At 41.3% G+C, this 14,010-nt stretch overlaps 1 protein-coding gene and 1 long non-coding RNA gene across 10 annotated transcripts in view; one reads left to right on the top strand and one right to left on the bottom strand.

The window, feature by feature from the left end:
• The window catches only part of LOC112668715 (uncharacterized), a 30,460-nt gene extending 21,379 nt beyond the window's left edge, over nt 1–9,081 (bottom strand). For all 4 annotated transcript variants that reach the window (XR_007405291.1, XR_003141821.3, XR_003141822.3 and 1 more), the window contains exons 1-2: nt 8,614–9,081; nt 7,562–7,656 (exon numbers count right to left, since the gene is read on the bottom strand). This is a non-coding gene — a long non-coding RNA (uncharacterized LOC112668715). The remainder of the gene's footprint in view (nt 1–7,561; nt 7,657–8,613) is intronic.
• ULK4 (unc-51 like kinase 4) overlaps nt 1–14,010 on the top strand; it is a 593,349-nt gene that overhangs the window by 522,131 nt on the left and 57,208 nt on the right. The window lies entirely within an intron of this gene.

Below are 14,010 nucleotides of genomic sequence, written 5' to 3'. Positions count from 1 at the left end.
CCTGAGCCAAAGGCTTAACCATCTGAGCTACCCAGGTGCCCCCAAAATTGCCTACTCTTAAATATGCATAAAAATACATACTATATGGTAGCACTTTACAGGCCAGACATGTAAAGCTGGAGCCTTATCAGGATTTTGAGTAAGAAGAAGTGGATTGGCAGTTGACTCATTATGTACACGTATTCTCTCTGAGCCTCAGTTTACCCGTCTAGAAACAGGACTAAGGCCTGGGTAGAAAGATTGTTTGATGGTCCAACAAGATGATATTTGATAAGCATGAGCTGTAGAGCACTTGTCATATGGAGTTAATATCGTCCGCGGCCTCAGCAAGGTGGTTTGTAGCCACAGTGCAGCCCCTTCCCCTGTCTCCTGGATGAGGAAGCAGAGGACCAGACTCCTCCACACCGCCCCCCCCCCTCCCCGAGCAAGTGACGGTGGGGTTGCAACCCCATGGCTTCCTGTGCAGGGCATCCCACATGCTGCAGGTGACGCAGGGGTGGCTGGCCACCCAGAGCCCAGTCCTGCTGGGTGCCAGTCGATGCCAGGCTCTGTAACTGCCAGTGCTAGAGACCCACCTGAGGGCTTTAGTGACGTAGTCACAGGAGGGACAGACCGTGGATGTTTGTAAAGAAGAGTGGACATGGATTGGGGTGAAATTTCTCCCGCACCTTTGAGCCAGCCCCACGCCTGCCTGTACCATCAAGTCCTCTCCTTAAACCTCTAGAGTGTTGACTCCCTATCCTTGAAACCTGGTGAGAAGAAACTGATCCCAGTAACACTGGAGGAAGTTTCAGAGGGGTTTGAAGTTCTACCACCATAATTTCCTGTTGCATTTCCTTACAGGCTTGAAACTTCATATGGGGGCACCTTTAGTGCATGCTATTTTCTGAGAGCCTTTGCTGGCTGTTCTCTCTGGTACAGAAAGTGTTTTCCTCCAGAGGCAACTTCATTAGTGTGGAGGTTTTCCAGGTAATAGTACTGGGATCCTGCTGGGAGTGCCCGAGGCTGGGACTGGTGAACTGAGGGAGCCCTGATTCCCCCACTTACCCTCCAACGAGCTGAGAAAATCTGGGTGGAAGCTGTGCTCCTGTGCTGGGTGGCAGAGACTGTATCTGCATTCAGCTGACAGAGCTGCTTCCTTCTGCCTGCCCTCCCTCTGCATTTCTCCCTCTCTTTCTCTCTCTCCCCCTCTCTTGTTCTTAAAGAAGCCTTGTCCTCAAAGAAGTTTGCAGTTTTTCCTGTTCTCAAGTTAAGTATTTCTTTATAAGCAATTTGGAGCATTTTTTATTTGAGTGACCTCATGTTGATATGTTCCTTTCCATTGATTGATTACATATTCCCCAAAAGCCTTGGGCTAGACAACTCTTAAATATCTAAGATAAGAAATAATGTGAGATGAGAAGGTCAGTGAGGTTCAAAGACCACTACATCTTTTCTTTCGGTCCTCACTCTTCTGACATCCAACTCCCTTAAATCTTATGCTTCCAGGACACACCTGTTTTGCAAGGACCAATTTCTGTAGCGTAGGCTAGCATTACACTAGCATTCTTTGCTTATACTCATCACAGGCCATAATTTTCTTAAATCTTGTGGCATTAGTGGTTGTAACTTTTTTTGCAAGAGGGAAAAAGTCTTTCATTTTGTCTTACCATCTCTTGAATTTTTAGTGTGTTCCCAAGAAACTATCAGCTACCATCAAGCCATATTTTAATAATTTCCAATCTCATTAAACTTGATGATACAAAGATGAAGATTTTCTTACCAAACTTGTTAGGGATTCATTAAATAAGTGACAATAGAGATAGATAAATATTCAAAGTTGCTGATTACTTTTGTCACCAGTTTTTAAGTCCTAGGTCATGAAATCTGCTGCTTTACCCTCAGATCATCTTACCATGAAGTTAGCCAGCATTAAAGGCCTGAGCCTTAGGTCCTAACTCAAATTAAGCTAACTTACAACTGCACGCTTAATGAGCATGTGTAATAGTGCTGTTTCATGATTTAATTATCCACTCTACTTGTCTTGCAAGGAATACTATTATGAAGAAGGAATTGGGTGCCATTGTTAAAAATACCTTTTAAAAATCATGTGACAACTGTCCAAGTTTTGTTTCTCATGTTTGTATAACCAGCAGTTTCCTATCAGTATCAATTTCCCTATATTGCCCTTTTTCTCTGTCACCTTCAGTATTAGAAATTTTCATCCTGCCTTAAATTCTTGGTCCCAAGGAAATGAGCCATCATTTTGATTGGCCCTTTCCCCTCTAGCTATGACATTCCAGAGCCCTGTTCAGTTTTTCCTCCCTGCTCTGTCTGAATCTTCTTTATTTCTACTCCTTCAAAGGATGAATGAAAACAAAAATTAATTAGACGTGAAACTCTTTTTTTTTTTATGATTTGTAGTTAATTCTTTTCCATAAGTCTTCAAATCCATTCTCGTTTTTAATACATTCATCTCAGATATCTATCCTTAGGCAGTAAACTTCAAAGACCCAGAACTGGTTCTTTGTTTAAATGGTATGTGACCACACAAAGGGACTTCCTGCCACCCCTTTGGAACATGTGTGGAAGTGGAGGGGTGGCAACAGAAGAGGGCCCAGAGAAGCATCTGCAGAGCTGAATCCGTGTCGCTGCCCACAGCTCACCATACCATGCATTTATGGACAAGCACGGAACCTCTAAAGATGGGTAAACCAGGTGTCTCTATACATTTGTTTATATGTGTATATTTTCATACCCTACTCAGAAAAATAAACTGTAAAAAAATCCCCCAAAGTAATTGCAGAGGTCCAGAAATGTAGAGCTCGAAGGAACCCAGAATAGGTGAGATATCTTCTGTGTTAGCCAGAGCTTGGGATCCCCCCAACATGACAGGGGGAAACAAAGAACCAGGTGGCCAATAGGACCTCAACATACTCAACAGGCCTCCACCTGAGAGTAGATGAGGCAGCCTCTCAACCCTATTCACAAAAATAATTTTAGCGAAGGTTTCTGTAAGTTAAGCCTTCTCCAATTTGCAATACCTTTCACAGACCTCCCATGTTCCGCCCTCTTCCCATCACCATAGCAACACATTTCTAATAAAGGAGGAGAGGGGAAGAAGCAATTTTGCAACAGTGACCTTCCCCTACTCTCAGTTTTGCCAATGCATGTGGGGTTTTCCTTAGTTGTCCTGTCCTGTGAACTTATATTCTCCTTTCAAGATCTTATGATCTTACAATAAATAGTCCCCGTCCACTAAAATAGGAAAGCCAGGCCTGGAAGCTTTAGTAACTTGGCATTCATGGTGTATTTTACGCTATACCTGTCCTAAATAGCCAGCATCCCAGCCCTCTCTGTCCTGTGCAGCAAACAATGGAAAGTGAAATAGCTCCTGCATGGATGACAAAAGGGAACCATTTTGTTTTAGACAAAAATGAAGGTTATCATAAGATGGCAATCTCCTTCATTACCCTAGGTAAGGTAGGAAAGATTTCTGAATTTAAAAAAAAGTGCTGGACACCAAGACAAAGAAAAAGGAATGTAGGCTAAGGCGGGTGGAGACATCTACTGATTTCACCTCTTTCCTCAAGCACAGGCCCGGCATAGAGCCCCCATTTCTGATTGGGTATCTAAGTTCTCTGCACTAATTTTTGTTTTTTTTTTGTTTTGTTTTGTTTTTTTGGGGGGGGGGGGCACATCTCCATTGAAAAGGATGTGGAAAGTCTCACAGTCATAGACAGAAATGAGCAGCAACTGTAAACTGATTCCTGTCTGTGAATGCATGTATGTTGAGGCCATGTACATTGTTGGGTTTTGCTCTTATAACATTAACTTCTGTAGATCCCACTGGCAGTCAGTTTGCAGTTTGAAATGATCCAGGTTATACTTGTCTGCATGATTCTGTTCAGTGCATTGATCTGAAACATATCTTTCTGGATGATGTCCTCACAGTTTATTCTGATTGATACAGTCTAAGATGGAACCTTCCGGAAAGATTCTTTCTTGCGTTGTCTGGATTAGGCATGGCCATGCACAAGTTATTCAGAAGTGTGTTATCATCCTGCCCTGTGGATCTCAACACACAATGCTTTGCTTGAAAAGAAAATGGTTTCAGAAATTCCACATGAGATGACTAGAAAGTATATTTAAAGATTGATTAAAGTTGGTTTAAAGGTTGATGCCAACCTTGCTAAAGAAAGGATCTTAAACGATTTTTCCTGCCACACCATCTGGCCATCCAAGCAGCAAAGGTGCAAGCTTAGTCGTAGTCTATTGAGCAGCCAAGATTTCTAGCTTCCAACTAAGACTTGTCACTGGGAAGATGGGAAGCTCTAAATATTGTCCTTTTGTACCACTAGTGTCATTGATCATGATGAAATCAAGTTGATTCTTGCTCGGGCTTGACTGTTTTCCAGAATTTTCTTGAAATCATGTGAATGTTTGATTGGAATTCACAAATGGTGATAAGGCCCCCAGATTTGCTTTATAATGGATTCCTTTAGGACAGATCATCTTTGAAAGGGAAATGTAGTCTGTTGGTTTATGTTTTATTTGTTTCCTATTGGCTGGAGAATTTCTGCTTTCTGGAGGAACTGGCCCACAGGCCATACAGTGGTCATGCTCAGATTTCTAGCAGCTACTAAGGAAACAACCAGGAGATTCTAAGACCCCAAATCCCGAGATCTTATTTCACTTAATTATGATCTTGTACTTCTAGGACAGGTACATTTTCACATTGTATTTTATTTTTAAAGACTATTTGTTTTAGCTTATAGAAAATTTGGAAAGACATTTAAGAGGAAAGAAAAATTATACCATACTCCCAGATAAATTTGTTATAATTTTGGTGTATTTTCTTCTAGTAATATGTCTACTTGTTCCATATTAATGAATATTTATCACTTGCTTTTTAAAGGCAGATTATAAGGAATAATCTGAGGTTATTAACAGTCAGTCAGAGATCAGTGGAGTTACTGGGGAACTCTCATTAAATTCCAAATGGAGAAAACAAAGTACTAAGAAATCTATCTCCAACAACTTTCAAGAGTCTACAAATCTGGCCTGGTTGGGAATGAAGAGGAAGGTGGATTGCAGAGAAAAAGTTTATTTTTCCTTTGAGTTTATAAAATAGTTAAGAAAACGTATAGGTAAATATAGAAAAGGAGGAATCCTAAAGGACACTGTGACATTTTTGTTACCCTGGGATTGGGAGTGTGGACAGGAAACAAAAAGCATTAAGAATAATCTTAGGTACACATTTTTCTTCGTGTTTTTCCTTTTTTTTTTTTTTTTTAAGATAAGAGCAAGGAATGAATGTTAAACAGGTTTTATTCTATAATTGCACACATTATTAGCCCAAGAACACTCCATTTTCTTTAGGTAATTGGAGCAGATTAGCTGTCAAGAACCCAGGAGCACATGCCCAGTTTGAATTGATTTGCCCAATTGTTCTGCTCTCTTGACGAGTCCCTTACGTGTATCACTGCTGTGCCATTTCCTCAACTGTTGGCCCCAAGGAGACAGTCCTGCCTGACTCAGTCAGGATAAACGAGATCTCTTACCCTAATGAATGGTTGCAGGCCTGACCCATAGAGCTAACCCATACCTAAGTTTGTCTGAAGGCAACTCCCTTCTTTTACCCAAATGGCTGCTGTGACTGAAAGAGTTCATTAGAAAGTTAAATGAAAGCCAGAGAGCAGGGACCTGAGGCTGCTTCTGTATTTTTATGAGAGGGATTTATGCGTGTGTGTGTGTGTGTGTGTGTGTGTGCGCGCGCGTGTGTTTTTGTTACATGAGCAAACCCTTTCATCTTTGGGAAACTACCATGCCAAATGCTAAGCTCCAGATCTTGGGGACCACCCTTGCCCCCAGAGATGGGCAGAGTTGGGCCTCTCCTCCTGGCTTCCTGTTGCACCCTTGCCTCTTTTCTTTCTAGTCTCTGTAGCCACTGTGAGCATTAGCAGCAGGGCTTAGCAAAAGCCCAGAACCTCAGACTCCTTCCATGGCCATGGCTGGACTGCTTCCAGGCTTAGTTAGCTCTGTTGCCTGGAACTACTCCGCAGTGAAATTGTGGGCATCGAAGTACTTTAAGCCACAAAGTGCTGGAGGCAGAAGATTCTTTGGAACATTTAGATGACTTAGGGGTCAACAGACCTCTTAGTCCATGGTTTGGCTCTGAGCCTCTCACTCTGCACTCTTCACCTTGATGATGCACCTGCTTCTTGTAGCATCATTGCTTTTCCACTTACAACTCGGGTCCCTGCAGCCTCATTCCTGGATGAGTTTGTAGAACAGTAGGAGAATAGTTAGACCCAACCTGACTGGTTTTGCCTATAAGAACTGCCAAGGTAAGCATTGCCTGAGGAGTGGGGATAGTACGTGAGCAGTGGCCAGCCTTGGGAGATGACCAAATGTGCTCTGATTGCCAGATAATTTGTAAGACTTGTAAAAAGTAGTCACTATGGGGTCCATTTCCTTGCAAAAGCAAAATCAAGACACTTGGGGAGAGAGATAAGCTGGCAGAAGTTGATTGAATGGAACAAGGGGGAAATAGGCATGCTAGGGATTAGAGACACAGTCCTTGTGCTGGCCAGTTCTAATCTCTGACATTGACTCTAGTGCACCAAGTCCAGAAAGCTCAGTGACAGCAGGATTGCAAAATCTGTGGCAGGAAACAGCTCTTAGCCTCAGGGCATTTAACTGTCCAGAGAGGAAACACTGGTCTTGTGGAGTTAAGGCCAATTAATGTGATATTAATCTGAAACATCTTCATGCTCACACAAATTAGGGAACTTGAATTCTGGCACTTATATTTTAATAATCCTGTATGTTTCTATATTTTTAGTCCCCAGTGCAATACCATTTGTCAAATCTAATATGCTTTTCCAACAAATACCCCTTTTTTTGGGAAGAGATTTATTTTTTATTCAAATGGTTTAAAATCCTAACAGATATATAAATAAAGGTGTTTATTGCTATATTGTCTTAATGAAAACTTGGAAATATCTAAATGTTCATCCATAGGGACCTATTATGTAAATGTTGGCCCATCTATATGATAGAAAACTATCCTGTTCTTAAAAATAATATGGTGCAACTATATGTATTGATAGAAAAAGATGCATATGGCATTTGGTTGCACAGGTGTATTTATAATAAGATTTCATTTTTATAAATATTGACTATCTATGACTAGATAAGGTTAGAAATGAGTCCATAGGAATAGGCATCAAACCATTAATAGTGTGTCCCGATAAAAGTGTAAGTTGTAGAGGCAAAATTTCATTTTCTTATTCATACTTATGTGTATTCATCCATAGCATTTAAGTTTTTTATAGTGATGTGGGCTTTGGGGCTTTTTTTAGAATTTAGATTTTCTTTAAAATAAGCACCAGTGGAAAGAAAAAGATCCATGAGAGCCACCAGATACTATAATTTCCTTAAACTAGATTCACTGCTCCCCAGGTAGAGCCAAGAATTTTAGAACATCTGAAAAAAACAGAGATTTTAAAGTAGCCAAAGTAGCCATTTGAGGTCCCTCATTACCCTCTATTTAAGAATTGGGACTGTTGATACATACAACTTGGTTGGATTTCAGAGACGTTGTGCTGAATCAAAGAAGCCAGTGTCAAGAATAGGATTCCATTTATCTGACACTCTCAAAACACCATCACTCTAGGGACAGAGAAAGAGAAGAGATCAGTGGTTACCAGGGTTTGGGAATGGAGGCAGCAGAGGGAGATTGTTTCTGGCAATGGAACCGTTCTGGATCGTGATTGTGGCAGTGGTAAATGCAATTTTCATGCCAGAAACCATAGAACTATATACGGAAAAGTCCATTTTATTCCATGCTAATTAAAAAAATTTTCTTAGGCAATGAAATAAAGGAACAGGCAACTGAGGAGGATCACATGTCTGACCCCATGTAGGAACGTGGCCATGGTTTTGTCATTGTTGTCACCCGCATATTTGCCACTTTGTGGGACTTGCTTTCCTTGGCTGAGTCTCAGAGGCAGCCTCCCCTCACCTCTGTGCTTAGGGCACCAGTTCCTCCACCCCAACAACTATAACAGATTGTCCAGTTTATGTCTAAGCAAATGTGTATGCCTTCTATGGAACTTCTTCCCTGCAGTTTCCAAAATTAGATGAATCTAATTTTGCTCTCTGACAATAAAATAAGGCCAACCCAGATACATCTGTTTATCGCAGTCAGATCTCTGCTCTCTCAGTGTCCCACATCTCTTGCTATGCTCCGGGTTTCGAGACCCTCCAGCTTTCTGGTCTCTTTTGTCTGAAACCACATTGGCCAGAAGTGAGTGTGCTCTGTCTGTGGGCTGGCAGTAGAGGACGGAGCTGGCCAGCTCTCTTGCCCATCCTAACTCAGGTCTTTGGTCAGTGGCACTGATGATCACATCACTGTCTATGGAAACCATATGGCGCTGTGGACGCAGTGTGCAAACACCATCTTTTCACACCTGCTGCTGCAAAGCCTTATCTCCCTGCGGTATTCACAAGTAGGTTCTTCGTCTTTTGCTGCTAAATTGCACATTTATCCTGTTCAGTTATATTATCCTAGGATGACCACCCTGAACTATCCAGACTCCTGTGGGTGCTAACATCTGGCATACCCACCATCCTTCCCAGCCCCAGGCTCAGATATGCCAAGTCTTCATCTCTGTCAGTGTCACCCCTCTTTCTAGAAGACTTGAGGAAGGAAGACGCCAGAGCTTCATTCTGCCCTCCCGGTCAGCTGTGACTCACTGGGAGAGCTTGTTCCATGGGAAGAGAAAAGCCATGTGCCCTTAAGGTTTCTTCTGCCCGTATTCCCTTCTGAAAAGATCCTTGGTGTTCCCAATATTGTCACTCCTTATATGTGACTGTTAATTGTATGCCTTGATGCACTAGTTTAGGCTGGTGGGGCAGGATGGCGCCACATAAATACAAGTTATCGCCCTAATTGGCATCACTGCATACTTAAGCGGGTTTGAAACCTTGAGGCCTTCTCTGGCACTACATGGGTGTGTAGTTATTATGAAATTACTACGCATCTGGATGTCTTATTTCCATAATTGCTTCACTTGAAAGGTGACTAGTGGCCTGTTCTAGAATGAGAAGGTGTTAATTATGTTAATAATCAGGAATTCTGAAGCAGCTTCTCTGAGTGAGTGCTGGACTGGTGTGGGTTCCAGACGGTACAGAGAAAATAGGCAGCCAGTGACCTGATGCCAGTGTCAAAGCAAATGAGACACTATAAAGAAATGTGAGAAAAAGGTCTAAAGGAAAAGCAGGTTATCAGTGGCCATTGAGGCAATTTTTTGGTCTGACTAAAAAATACACATGATATAATGAGCTAAATTAAATAGATGAGAGATTTGGTGCAGTTTGCTTCAGAACAAAGCGTTCTATGGACTTTGTCTATCAAAATACCTTCTTCCAGAACATTGCTTAAGATGCGAAGGTAAATGGAGAGAGTGCTAGATGTTCTGTTTTCTCCCTGCCCGCCCCCCCCAAAAACCAGCAGTTTATTTCCAAACCCTTTAAAAAAAATCTCATTTCACCAAAAAATAAACAAAATAACTCAGCCCAAAGTACTTATCAAGAACTTGGAAACACCAAGATGGAGATCCTAACATATAAATGCAATGTTACCAAACACTGACCTCACTGTGGTCAGGTAGTCAGGTCAGTAGTTACTCCTAAACTGCTTGATCAAGACACTGCATTCAATTCAGAGTCCTTACATAAAACATTTGCCACCATGTTCTACAGATCCTGCTCTCAATGGGGTGAGAGGGGGATCTGCCTTCTGAGTTGGTGATCCCTCAGATTGTTAGTCTGGCCAGTGTATCCACTGTGTACCGCCAAAGCCCCAGACATTATCAAAGAGAACCATTTCTAAAGGACCTTGAAATAGCTAAACTGTCCATTCCCACCAATCAGGGTCATGTGACTTAGGGAGAGAAAAAAGAAACTTCATTAAAAACAGCTCAGAGCATCTATAAAGCAGACTTTACATACAAGCCCCAAAATACGCATTTTGTGTGAGCTTTTTCTCTTATTTCCAAAACTCTCCAACCTGTGTCCTGTTGACTCTAAGCTTCATTTGCCTTAAGTCTACCATTGACCTAATATATTTATTTTTACCCTTTTTAAACAGAGGAGGTAGTATGTAATACTATTCTACCATATGAATCGCCCTATGTGTATACAAGCATGTAAATATCACTTTCTTTAACTTGCAGTTAATACATTTTCCAACAAATGTAGAGTAATCTAATTGAAGAGGAGAATTGGGGATTGTAGCAAGCAGGCGTTTCAATCACAGATTCTAAATTGCACTTCAGTTAATAATGAAATTCTTGCAGGAATTAGCTGCAGACTTGTAGTCAAGAATCGAATTTGAAGAGTTGTCCATATCGATTTGTGAAATGTAATGATACTTCTTCTCGTGATCAGAATGCTATGGATTTGCTGTCTGCAGAGAGAATGGGAGAACAGATCAGAGCAGTCTGTCCTTGGGGAGCCCAAGCTGTGCTGAAGCAAATTGCCCCCACTAATGACCAGTGGCGGATACAGGAATCCAGTCATTGTGTATACTGTATGATAAAGGCCTGGCTTTATTTTATGTATGCATTTATATATATAAATGCATACATCTATGCAGACATATTCATATATACATATGTGTCAGTATTTACAGAATTTTGTATATACATTTACAATATGTATTTTCCATACATATATATATATACACACATATACATACACATGTGTTATAAAATCCATTCTTTTATTAAAAACAGTTTTTCAGTTCCAGAGGCTTCTTACATGCAATTTCTATGTCTCTCAAAACCATTTTCAACCAAGACAACATAAATTCTAGAATTTACTGAATGTCTAAGTATTTGAATTGAAAGTATTTGCTTTATGTAATAACATAAAATCTGATTTCTTTTTTGTATTTGATTAGAGTTTAACTCATCTTTCGTCTAAGAAACCAGTGAATAGGGAGGGGTACCTGGGTGGCTCAGTCACTTAATCATCTGGCTCTTGGTTTCAGCTCAGGTCATGATCTCATGGGTTGTGGGATTGAGCTCCATGTCGGGCTCCATGCTCAGAGGGGAGTCTGCTTTGGATCTTCTCCTTCTTCTCCTCCTCCCATGCATGCATGTACTCTCTCTCTAAAATAAATAAATAGGGACGCCTGGGTGGCTCAGTGGTTGAGCATCTGCCTTTGGCTCAAGTTGTGATCCTGGAGTCCTGGGATCAAGTCCCATATCAGGTTCTCTGGAGGGAGTCTGCTTCTCCCTATGCCTATGTCTCTGCTTCTCCGTGTTTCTCATGAATAGATAAATAAAATCTTTTAAAATAATAAAATAAATAAATCTTTTTTTAAAAAAAAAGCCAATGAATAGCTTATACTTAAATATAAATATTTTTTGAGGGGATCCCTGCGTGGCTCAGTGGTTTAGTGCCTGCCTTTGGCCCAGGGCGTTATCCTGGAGTCTGGGGATCGAGTCCCATGTCAGGCTCCCTGCATGGAGCCTGCTTCTCCCTCTGCCTGTGTCTCTCATGAATAAATAAATAAATAAAATCTTTTAAAATATATATATATATTTTTTTTTGAAAAGTTGTGTCAGTCCCTAGTCTGTTAACTTGTACTTCATTGTAATTCTTCAAAGTCCCCAGGACACTCCTACCTCCTGGGCTTCTTTCGGATGTCCTAATTTTTCTGAGCAACTAAAGTGAAACTGTCACTTTTAGAAAAGAGGGCATTACCTTGGTGATTCTTAGGAGAATATTGCCATTATACTCATCTAACGGTCACTAAGGACTGAGTCAATAGTGTCAAGATGGACTTAAATGAAAAGTGTTATCACCTAAACCATCAGAAAACTGTAGGTTGCACTGCACAGACATGAGGGGCATGAGGGGCAGTCTCCCACTGTATGTAACAAGCCTGATGGTTCCCTCCTAGTGCAGTCATCTCATTTGGCTAGGCAATTACCTTGTTTGATCATTTTTCTCTTGTGTTGCTAATTTTTTTTCCAGTCTAATATTTTAGTACAGTGCTTCCTCCATGCAAGAGTGAAATGTGTATAGTTAGTCACAAGACGCTGAGAATCAAGAAAAGCAAAGGAAACCCTCCTATGATCACAGTGTACAAGGTGAAAGAGGGAAATGCCCTTATATGGCCTTTAATGAAATAGAAGAGAAAAATGATGGCAGGTTAGTCCCAGAGAGAGAGGATGCCCTCCACCTCTAGCCTTTGCCTTTGCTTTCATCTTCCCTCATTGTTCTTTCCACTTGTCCAAACCCTGTTTCCCTGTGTCTAAGTTAACCCTTTGCATGCTGCCTGCACACAGAGCTGTCACCCCCCAAATGGGCACTTAATCCTCTGTACATAGTAGCTGCACCTGAGCCTGTTTTCTATATTCTTGAGTTCCTATTAAACTTTTCCCATCTACTCTCCCTGCTGCATTAAGTCAGGGTTGTTATCTCTGCTACATGCCTTTGTAGACACTTAATAAATGCACTGAATTTAATAAAGGATCTTCTAAATGAAACAGATGTTTAGCAGTCCCCTCGCTCAGTGTAGCTTTCTTATTCAGCAGAGAATTGGTTAATGACTATGGAATAATAGGTGGTATAGTGACAAGAGCTTGATGTCTCCTCCCCAGGGGCCAGGCCTGTATCTTCCTGTGTCCCTGCTCTGTCCCTAACCCAGGCCTAGCACACCAGAGATTCTCAGAACCAGCTTACTGAATGGAAAAGCAGAGAAAGGGCTACCTTCTTAATGCTTCAGCCTCAGTTTAAGTAGCTGCCATCTCAGTACGTGAGCTAAGGCTGGCCTGGCTTCCTGCTGAGCCAGACCTGTAGCCACAGTCAGAATTCCTCAAAGCAACACAACCAAATTGTTGCTGAATCATGGAACAGTGCAAGATAACCAGGTGCAAGCTCCACTACCCTAACACATAGGAATGCTGGGAGGTAGCTAACCTCCACCACCCATAAGAAAGAGGAAATGTTTCAAATCTACTTTTTTTTTTTTCTATTTTTGTTTTTAATCTTCAGGTCTTTCTGTTCCTGGGGCTCTTGAACTGCAGTAATTTTGCTTGTTAGTTTTTCTTGACTTGATACCTATCCCCCCAGGAACATCCTGGTGGATCTGCCTTTTTCACCATCTGCAAGTGGGATTGGACTGGGGGAGGGGCACACTCGGGATCTTGTAGGCATCCTTACTACCAGCCATGCCCCCTGTGGAGTAGGCCAGGTCACATGCTTGGGTGCAGGATTCCTGGATGTGGGCTCCTGGCTTGCTGACAAATTAACTTCCTGTAAATACAGCAATGAGACCACTACTGTATTTAGCAGATACTGTTAACTCCTAGTTAAGAAAAATGTTCATTCTTTGCCTTATATCTGAATTTAAAGTTTCTTTCCCTCGATGTACCATGCCCACTGTTATGTTGTTGTAATTCAGCCATAAGCTATTTTGTTTTCTTCTGCCTCAGTATCCACTTGCAGAGAGCTCTTTTATATTTGTATGCATGTATGTTTAATTTACACAAGTGATACTGTTCTTATTCAAGGGATCATGTTCCTTCTTTTGTTTTGTTTTACAGTTTTTACCTAACACTATACTCAAAAACCCCATTCATGTTACTTTATGTTCATGTAGTGAACAAAATATAGCATACGTCTATCACTTCTGAGTCATATTAAGTTGTGAGAAACTTTTGTATCTATCTAGACAAAGAAATCACTGTGGAATGAATATATAAAAGTTTGGGTTCTACATTTATTATTCAGGGACTCCAGCTCTTCTTTGCATCCAGAATAGAGAGCTGGGGATGGACTTGCTGGACCATACTGGGGCATCTTTTCTTTCAGTAAGTCCTGACAGATTGTTTGACAGGGCAGCTGCAGCGGGCTAAGCCCCCACAGTGGTCCATGAGCATTCTTGACTCTTATACATCCTTGTCAACATTCATTATTACCTGCCTTACTGTTTGCCAGGCACTTCTA

The sequence above is a fragment of the Canis lupus genome, chromosome 23, assembly GCF_003254725.2.
Source record: "Canis lupus dingo isolate Sandy chromosome 23, ASM325472v2, whole genome shotgun sequence".
Lineage (NCBI taxonomy): Eukaryota > Metazoa > Chordata > Mammalia > Carnivora > Canidae > Canis > Canis lupus.
Note: the sequence above shows the minus strand (reverse complement) of the source record. Positions and strands in the feature narration are given on the sequence as shown.